The following is an 11,048-nucleotide window of genomic DNA, read 5'->3' as shown; positions in this document are numbered from 1 at the left end:
ATTTCCTTTTTATTTCATTATAACAAAATACATCAGTTAAAGTATAGGAGATCATTATAAAAAGTTGACCTTAAAGTAAAAAATTTACAAAGTCAAAAATTAACAATTATAGAATTTATTTGTTAGCAGTAGCAACGGTAAAGGGAACACTCTCATTAGTAGAAGCAATAAAGATGATTTCATTTTCGATAACCTTTACATATTTCTCCACTATCCTTATAGCGACTTTTAACTCGTCTCTAGGGCCTCATCTTCTTCTTTTCCTCATCCTCTTTATGCTGATTTTAATAAGGCCTTGATATGATATTGTTGATGTTAATATCATAGAGGTTGAGGTTGAAAGTGAAGAATTTGAATTGTACCTCATCTTTGGCCAACTGAAAGGCACCAAGTAAGTTATTTTTGGAAAACTCCATCTTCAATCAGAGACATTTATTGGAGGTCTTGTACTCCTTCATAGCCTTCACCTTTAGCTCTTTCTTTCTCTTATCCTGAGCTTTCAACTCAGACTTCAGCCTTAAGATTTTGGTTTGAGCATCATTAAACTTTAACTCCATCTATTCCTTCATAGATTCGATTAAGACCTTGTCAACCAAGACATCCTTCAACTTCATTGTTAGATCGTTCACCTTTTCTCTTAGCTCAGTTTTTTTCTTGTGGGATGTGCTAAGGCTTGACCTAACGCTACCCAATGTCTCTAAGCTCTTATTGTGCTTTTTAGCAATGGTAGCCATATATTTTTTAACTTTTAGCATATGCCCTATGGCAAGATAAGCGTGATGGAGGGCTTGACTGTTGTTTTCCACAGGCTGAGGTGAAACTCATTTTGGACTACATAAAAATACCTTAAACTTAGAAAAATAAAAATAATAATCATAACAAGAAATTGAGCTGAGGTCAAGAGATACTCATCAAGAAAAGAAACTGTGACCTTATAGAACCTCCTAGCAACGTCGATGTTGGAGATTGAATCATTCGTTGGTGCATATTTCAACCTTACAGATATTCTTTCTGAGCTAAGTTTTAATACCCTCGCTTTGGGGTTCTTAGAAGCAGAGGACAAGATCTTTCCTTGTGGTTTTTTAGTTAGAAGGGGTGGTATTGGTACTGATGTAAAAGACAGGTCCCAACTTGCCTTAACTTTTGACTTTTGATTTGGGAGAGTATAGGGCATAGAGGTGTTGACCACCTTGTTTCTCCCATGGACGAGGCACCGAGCTAGACCTTCTTTTTTCCCTTTTGGGCCTCGAGCCATGTTGGTACAATGAGATGTTAAAGTTTTTGCTATTAGCCATCTTTACAAAATTGAGCTAACAATTAGATAAAAAGTTAATTTGAAACAAAACCCTACGAGATTACCTCAAACTTACCTCAATACTTTGTTCTATTTGTCACTTCTAGAAAGTTTAGCTTGTGAGCATCAATGACGAGCTCTCTTTACATGTAAAATCTAAAATTTTATTCCAATATGACAGATCAGAGATGGAGAGGGCCATTGGTAAGTCCATAAAGGAGTTGGGTGTACTTTTTATTTCCTAGGCCTTAACCTTGGACTCACCATCTTTATTTGCCTTTTGTTTCTCAAGGCATAGGAAGAGTAGCTTCAAATTCTTTATTGAGCTCGAGTAATCAGTGGAAAGTTTTTTATTTGGCTAAGCTATGATATAGAACTACCTGCTGTCATTAAGATTTTTTTAAGAGAAAAGAACTCCCTGTATAGAGGGAGAGAAGGAAAAATATTTAGTTATCAACAAAAAATAATGAAAGTGACTATGTACTGAATATAATTTAGGGTGAGTTGAGTGATGATCAAATTGTAAGAATTAAAAATTGAAATGAATAAATGATGAAATGAAAACCTCAGATCGACTACGAACGACTCTCAATATATGTAAAGTCGATATGACTTTAATCTATCAGTGATATAGTCTGAGGAGTTCAATGTTATTATATTATACCTTTCTTTGAGAAAAAGAAAAATGGTACCCAGAGCACGAACATGATATGCCAAGCATATATTATGACAGTCTTTTGGATTTGTCTCACCATTTAGCTTAATTATCACATCTTTGAAAATCACATTGAGGTCTCACGGAGTATCTATAAGAGCTTCGATGAGTTCGTCCTCATCTACAGGACTTTCCCCTTCACCGTCACTTTCTCTGATCGAGGTGTTTCCTTCCTCTTGTTCCTCATTGAAACTTTTTTCATCAAAAGAATTTGACCTTTGGGTGAGAGACAGATTCTGAGAAAGAATAATGGATGAAAGTAGCTCGATCCCAAAAAAAAAAAGATGAGGTGAAGACCTTTAGGAGAGGACGAGATGTCCAAAAAGACTGATTGAAGGGGAGAGTAAAAGTGGTAGAAAGTAGAGGAGATTAAACCCTAGAAGGAAGAACAACCGAAGAGGAGGAAAGGTCAGCCATAGAAGATGGATCGACCTGAGAGTCAGGGAAAGCATGTGAATGTTGAAGTTCGAAGTAGATCTGAGCACACAATTCTTATGTGTTTAAAATTCACTCATTTCTTGCTCAAGCATTCTCTTTATTGCATCGTTGCCCTTTCTCGAACATTGGGTTGAATTAATAAGCTATCTTTGCATAGTTGCAGCCCCCAATAATATGAGGGATCAAGTCGTCATCCTGTTACCCTCGCTAACTTCCCTGTAGCTCTACCCTATAACTTTTAGCTTATCCAAAACTCATATTAGAGGACATGGTTAGAAACACATACTGAAGTAAGTGTAGAAAAAACTTTAAAGGCTTGAAAAATGTTGAGATCGAAAATTTTAGGTCAGGTTATGGGCAAAAAAAGCAAAAGGTGGAAAGTTGAAGTCGTACTAGCCCTTTATATAGACGTATTGCAGACTAGATGGATGACAAGTTCCCTGGCACATGTCGGAGCACGGGCGGGAAGACATATTTTTGTCTTTTTACTTTAAATCTTCCTATTCAAACCATCTCTTTTCTCATTTAATGCTGTCAGACCGACCTAATTGAAAGAGCCCTAGGATGGACCATCTAAACCAGATAACCATTAGGGGTAAACAAAGAGCCAGGTTCACCTTTAAGGTCCAAAATAGAGCTTAAATCCAAATTTTTGAAAGAAAATTCAAGTCTCACCGTGGTCAAATGAACTCCAGCACTAATCTTGAATCACCTTAGACAATTATTACCTCGACAACCTTTAAATTGATTATGCACTCGATTAAGAACACATGCACGAGATTGGATAACCGTCAAGTCGAATTGTTGTTCAAAGCTAGTCATCATCTAAAATAGACCTCCCTTTGCAATGTCAGCCTTCAATGAACCATGCAGTCAATCTATCTCACATCGAGAACGTCGATAATAAATTTGATGATCTGATACTTAGACCACCTAATAGAAGGACAGAGTTTAGGAGCATTTGATGGTCAAAGGGTACAATGGTTTTTTCTTCTTTCCAAGTTTTTAACAGATAATAAAGGTATTTTTATCATTTGTGCCGACTTGATATGGTTAGTGCCATCTCAGCTCGGCCTTATCCTAATTGTTCTCTTATGATCCCCTCAGTTTACCTATAAATATGAAAACCTAGGCATCATGAAGCCAAGTTCATCCCACTTGCTTCTTTTTTTCCTTCCTACTTTCTTTCTTTCTAACTTGATCTTTACTAACTTGTACGTCAGAATGCAAATAAAAGAAACACCCTCTATCTTTGCCTCCAACTGTTCTTCCTTTTTGTATTCACAAGAATATTCTCAAGTCAAAACTCAACACCAACAAACTTCAAATTTTGGAGTCACGGAGTTTTCTACTCCAACAACGGCAGGAAGCATGACAGATAAATTCCCAGGTCACGTTATTTTTCGAAGCCATGATCTCTTTTGGAAACCACTTTTTAACCATGCAGAACCCTTCCTGGAAAATCATATATACTATCTACTTCCAGTTAACAGCAAAGACAGTTTAGGTAATGGCGACCAGATTGTCCGAAAAGGCCATGTCAGGTCCAACAGCATCCCCGCATCGCTTGTTGCTCCTTACAGGATGTCCTGTGATTATCAAGGGACTCTGAAGAGGTCTCATACTGATGTTTTCTCCAAGTACAACAACCCTGGATTTTTGAAAGTGAAGCTAGTGATCAGCCCAGAACAGCTGTTGGAGGTTTTTATCACAAGAAGCTCGTACTCAAGAATTGATTGAGAGTGTTAGGACGGTCGGGAAGTGTAGAAATGGGATCTTAGCATCTGTTGGATTCTCAGATCAATGAAGTCTGTCGAGCAGTAGGAATGCTTCCTCAAACAAAGATGGCTCGTTGTCAATCAATGCTTCCTCTAACCAATTTTTTGCCCTATTTTTAGTTTTCCTTGTTTTTATATTAGACCTTGTAAACAATTGAAATAGTAATATGAGCATGTCATTTCACATATTTATTTCACTTTTTCATTTGTTTAATGTTCAAATTTGTAGGCTCGTTGACAGGACATCAATTCCTCATCTATCTACTAATTAACCATTTGGTGCTAAACGGCAAGTAATTCTTCAAAATCCTTTTTCTTTGCTCAGCTAATCAATGCCTAAGATCAACCTAAATTTAAACTTCTTAAAATGGTATCAAATATGAAATCAGTATTTTAATAAAATAAAGCCGTTACAAATGTAGAAATCCAAGATCCTACATTTTTGCACTTTAATTATATACACTACAAATACTGATATTATATGACAATTTTTGTTTTTGTATTTTTTCAATTTTAACTTACCACCTGCCCTGTTCAATCATATTATCACCTTAATTCTTTCAGAAAATTTTATGATTTTGCTTTCTTTTTCAAAGTTGAAGACATGTTATAATTTTTTATAATAAAAAAAGGGACAATTTAAGAATAAAAAGGATTACAAGTGCTTAAAATTTAAATCTAAATTTATAAGATATCATTTTTTAAAAATTATTGTATGAATAAATTAAGTTAAATTACTAATACTGATTTTAACATCCAAATGGGATTTATAGATTCACACAAAGAAAATTACTTAAAGAAAAAATACTAACGATTAATATTTGCCTCGGACAGAAAGCTTAAAAAGGGCATATAACAGAAATTGTAAGCCGTAATAGGTGAAGGCTACATTGCTACGGCAGTTATAATTAGTTGAAAAAAGAAAGTAAAAAACCATATTAAATTAAAAAGGTTTCTGGGCAAAAAAAAAAAAAAAAAAAAAGAAAGAAAAAAGAAAAAGGGGGTTTCAAATAGACAACAAAATCCATGGGGGTTTGTTGATGTTGGGCCAGGTTGAAGCCCACCGTCAAGATGGATAGAGGTCTTTAGACAGTCAGATTTGGAGAAGCTTAATTGGGTTACTTGGTTTATAGGTCTTGTGCAAGAAATCAACAAACTAAATCTTGCGGTTCAAGATATAATTGGATGAGCTTTGTTCTGTATCAAGGTTCTTGAAATGCCTTAATGGTTCTGATTGAGTGATAATTAAAGTGATTGGTGCATGTTGAACTTGACCAACATTATTGCTTCATAATTTCTACACCTGCTTTTCATTACTCCATTTTATTACAAAAATTGAATATCATTTAAGTACACCGATCTTAGAAGTTGATGGACCAACAGGTTCATCAAAACCCCCCTTGATTTTCCTTCAATGCAAATTATTACAAAGCAAGTAGCAATTACTAGTAACTTAATGTTGCATCATAAATGATGAAAACCTTGTCAATATTGAGTTTGAGCTTAGCATTTGATAATTCGAAAATGACTGACGTGGAGCTCTCTAATTAGTTGGTTAGTCAGGTGAAAATTCACTAGGATTTATTTTAATCATATGACTATGACACTAATGATTTTTATGAAGCAAACCACCATGCCATCTTTCAACACAACCTTCACTTACCAAGGGACCATCAGAGTTTTACTTTTTTTTTTTTTTCTTGTTTTCATTGTCTATGGTGGGGTCAATGGCTATCGTCCAATGGAGAGGAAATCCATTTTTTTTTCCTAAATGGCAACGCTCTATGAACAAACGCAAATAGTTTCCAATGCTGTCAGGTCTCAAATGGGAGCCACCAGTATGAACTTTCCCTTTCCTAATTTGAAAAAAAAAACGAAAAAAAAAGAAAAGAAAAAGAATTGCGTAACGTTAAGAAATCTTACAGATTCATCGAAATTCGACACACATGTATTGAACTTTTTCTCCAGACCTGTACGTGTCTTATCACTAATCAAAATCTTTCTTTCTTTCTTCGTATCAGTCTCTTTTAAACCTTTCTTTCACTTTATTATACAATATTTGGTCTCTTCACGCATCCGAAAACGATTTCAATATTTACGATATGTTAAACCATGCATGTATAAAATTATCTTTATTCAAAATGAAATGATTTATTATCACTGGGCAAAGAAAAATATGGAAAAATCTGGCCACCTACGGCTCACCCGAAATAATTTACATCAAATTAGTAAAATAGCTTACCTATACATTTGTAGAGAAAGGACTAATGATACAGTTTACATTAGCATATATGTATATATTTTTATTTAAATTATGTCATATAATTACATTATTAAAAAAATAATTATTTATTATAAATTAATTAATAAGTTTATTGAAATAAATATTTACCATTTAATTATTACAATGATATTTAATAAATGGTTGATTTTTTTTCTAATAGTATGACTATGTCTTTGAATGAAAATGACATATGTTAACATAACTCACAATTTAATTATCACATATGATGTGTAGTAGTAAATAGTTGACTTTTCTAATAATATGACTATATAGTATGGTTTGAATAAAAGAACATACACTAACGTGACGTAATTGTTTTATACTATCTTTTCCATATATAGTTGTTTGATGATCTCGCACTCATTACCAAATGCAAATTGTATGGTGGGGTTTTAGGGTTTGGACCTAACAAGCTGGGAATGGAAGGGAAGGACCAATACACACTTGCATGTTTGTAGATATATGGATGCTTGTATGAAAAATTGGGCTCCAGAAAATTTTTAAGAAAAAGTTTGACAACTCAACTCAACTATAAATTTCACATCCAATTACAAATGATGTTGAATAAATGAAGTTTGTTCCCTCTAATCCATACATCATATACTTTCTATAAAGATGTTTAAAGAAATGATCAAATCCTTCTTTTTTTTTTTTTTTTTCTTTCCAATTAAATTCAGTTCATTTGATTTTTTTTCTTTTTTACTTGTACCTTCCCCTTCTGCTATGCTATTGGGATTAAATCACTTCATCAATCATGCATACATCTACATATGCATCATTATTTTATTTATCCTATAGCCAAATTGAAGGTAATATCAACTATTGCTCAAAAAGCCTTATCAATTAATATCTCGTGACTTGTAACATAGATTGAGTTTCTCTTTTAACCATAAGGTCATTAAAAGTTAATTATGGTTGGGCTGTCGAAGAAGGAAAACGATTGGAACTGATACCCCCAAGAAAAAAAAAACACTAATGTGTAGCTTTTCAATAAAAAAGTACTGAAAATGAGAAAATTTTAATTGAGGTTTGCAATGTAAAAGAGAAGCTCGATGAAAAGACACTGGGCCCGGCCAAGATTTATGAAATGAGGCTTCTTGACATCTAATTTAACAAGGTAAAGAACAGTGCACGCCACCCTTTACCATGAAACATGAGATTGATGCAATATATTTTTATTTTTTGGACGAACATGTTCGATCTCTTTTATGCATAAACTTGTTTGTCCAAATTTGTCCAAAGGGGTGAAGCCAGTTTAGACATGACATCGATATAAACGTATGTTTCCAAATATGCGAACATGGCCTAAATTTTGGGGCTAACCCTATCAGATTAGTCTTCGCCAACTCTTTTCGATGTCCTTCACTATTTTCCCAAATAATTATTAATCTTGCATCATATTTGTACGAAAGTTCAACGTGGAAATACATAATCTCTTCTTCACGTTGCTTAAAATTTATAGTTACCTGTCAAAATCTAATTTATTATTGCCTGACTTATTATCATTAATATGTCAATGCATTACTTAGGGCCTTAAAAATGTATTCAACTCGGCAACCACAATATTAATGATTATATATCTAATTAATCTTGTTCATTCATGTATTTCACAATTTGTTCTATATCATGTGTGAAATTTATAAACGATAAAGATATAATTCACGCATGGTATGGTGTAATTTTTTTCAAATCAACGAGTCTTCATTTATGATCTACCACTTTTTTTTTCTTCGAGTTATGATACAAATTAATTTATCACATGATTTACAGAAACCGAGTATGAATCATCTTGGATATTTCCCACACGGCAAATAATTGAAGAGAGTGCCCAATTATTTTTATGGTGCATGCTCAATTTTGACCAAAAAATTGAAGGAGAGACTTATATGAATTTTCAAGACGTGAGAGATGTATGAACTAATTTCTTTTGATGAGTCCATGATCATATTGATTGAAGTGATGCCGATATTCTTTAGGTTAGAAATTAATAATATAATATATAAAAGAGCGTGATGGACGGAAAGAAAAGAGACTAGATTTTGCAGACAAACTCCAGGCAATGCGAAAATATACATATATACAACAAGACCATGAAAAAACATGGTAGGCAAAAAGGACCCATGTTGGCCATGTTTTGAGGGCATGCAGGCATTGTACACCCCAAAAGCCAAAGGCATCTTGTTATCTGAATTCTCATCGTATATTTCAATGGAAAAGGGTCCCCCATTAGTCTATAATCTTCACCTTTAAATAAATGATTCAATAATAATTTCCCAATCGATGCCGCTTTTGTGTAAAGCAGCTTTATCAAGATTTTGCTTATGAGAAAATCACTGTTAATTTAAGAACATTTCAGGAAATTAAGTGGTTGTTGTTGTTGTTAAATCATCTTTAATCAAAACTTTTAGTTGGTAAAAATGGGGCCTTAATCACATGCTTGCCTGCTAGCTGTGAGCTTTTCCCTAACAGCTGCTCTATTTTCCTCAATACCATGCTGCTACGTGTTACTGTTGGAAAAAAAGAGATCTTCTTTATCTTTCTTTAAATATTAATTTTCAGCGTTTTAGAAGACAAATTTGAAAAGGAATTCTTAAGAGTAGATATTTGCCTGTTTTTTATTTGAATCCAACTAAAAGTAAGAAGTTTAAGCCTAGCTACCTGGAGTTTTTATTTGCCAATATTCTATTTGTTATTTGTTGTGGGTTATTATTATTATTTTTATTTTATATTTTGCACTTCTCTGTATATAAACCCTCAAAAGCAGAATTTCATAAAAATCCTAATTATTAATTAATTAAACTCACGTTTAGCTATCCATTAGAAAGAAAGAACAACTTTAGAGAGAAGTTAAAAAAACAAGTAGATTTTTATTATTCAAAGTGCTCAATAAAAGAAAAGAAAAAGAACAAGATGATGTCACTTTATTAATAGATAAATTTTTTAAAAAATTAATTTTTTGTATATTTATTTTAAGAGTTAGATATTTGTTTATTAATAAAATGGTACTATGTGATTTATTGATAATATATAGAATTTATATACCAACAAAACATCAAATATATATAAATGTTACATCATTTACTTAATTGTTCTTTCAATATGCTCAACATGCCATCAAATTAACTTAGCTTTTTTTTTTTTTCCTTAATACCCAAATAAATCCTCGAACTTAATTTTAAAATGCACATAAGTTTCTTTTTTTTGTTGCTTTAAATTAAGATTATGAACTTTTATTTTATTATAATTATACTCATTAAATCCTAAAATTGGATGAATAATGTCCAATTGATAAAATTTTAAAATAGTATTATCTTAAATATTCATCATTTAACCCATCTAAATAAATCTAAGTGTTTTCTACAAATTATATCATTCAATTAAAAAGTTTTAAACAAAAATTTGAATATTTCAAGATTCTAATTACAATAAAATTAAATTTCATAACCTTAATTTCATATAATAAAAGATAGAGGGTTTATTTGAGTTTTGAAGTAACGTTTGAGGACTTATTTAGGTATTATTCCTTTTTGTAATGTGAAACTTAATTCAATTAGTGAATGCATCATTTTATAATTTATATAAGAGATAACATCCAAAAGATATAGATTTAAATGATAATATTTGCAAATTTTTTCTTATTTCCAGTTCAAGACATCATTTGTTAAAAAAAAAAAAAACAAATAAATCTTCTTTTGACCAGTCAAACAAATTTTTTAGGGTTTTTTTTTTCTTTAGAAAGTTAATTAAGAGTTTTAGTTGCAATCTTGTATCAATATCCTAAATTTAAAAGCCAAATCTAGTAACGTTCTGAATTAGATTTTTTTTTTTTTTGCGTAAACACGATTCATTATTAACAAGATTTTTTTTTTTTGGAACATAAATGTTCTCAAATAAATAATTTTCCCATTCAAAACTCTTTAACATAGAACAGCTCATCAGTCATGACTTTTTTTAAGGTCATTTATGGAGTCGATTAAAAGAAAGACCCACAAAAATCTATACCCCACATTGTTCAAAAAATATCTTTTTGGTTAATTAAAAAAAAGTTTTACTAATTGAATACTTTTCCTTCCATCTCTCATAAAGTCCCTACAAAAGTTAACTTTAAAAAAAAAAAAAAAATCAGATTTGATAAATGTGGAAAGCCATTCATACAACAGATTCTAGAACAAACAATTGCATATTCTGCAAAATATTTTAGTCGTGAAAATTATAAGGTAACTTAATTTGTTTTCTCTAATTTTTTGTGTCAGTAGTTCACATTGTTTGCCTAATACATGATGATGTGACAATTGCAAAACTCGAACGTCATTGTAAGCGACATTTCCTCACCATGACTAATTAATTATAACTTTTGAACTCTGTTTTTGTTTCATAATCACAAGATTTCCACGTAGTATAGTATGTGATTAGCATTATATAATGGTTGATTTGAAGGTGCCACTTAATTTAGTGATTTTTTAAAATTATATCTAAGTTTCCAAATTAATTTAACCATTGTAAATTAAGGGTAAAAAAGAATCACATTTATTAAAAACG

General features: G+C 31.8%; 1 pseudogene; it reads left to right on the top strand.

Moving 5' to 3' along the window:
* The first annotated feature begins 3,554 nt into the window (after positions 1-3,554).
* LOC149513982 (uncharacterized) lies at positions 3,555-4,383 on the top strand (annotated as a pseudogene).
* The last annotated feature ends 6,665 nt before the right edge of the window (positions 4,384-11,048 follow it).

The sequence above is a fragment of the Durio zibethinus genome, chromosome 17, assembly GCF_047325235.1.
Source record: "Durio zibethinus cultivar Kanyao isolate XHJ-2024 chromosome 17, ASM4732523v1, whole genome shotgun sequence".
NCBI lineage: Eukaryota > Viridiplantae > Streptophyta > Magnoliopsida > Malvales > Malvaceae > Durio > Durio zibethinus.
Note: the sequence above shows the minus strand (reverse complement) of the source record. Positions and strands in the feature narration are given on the sequence as shown.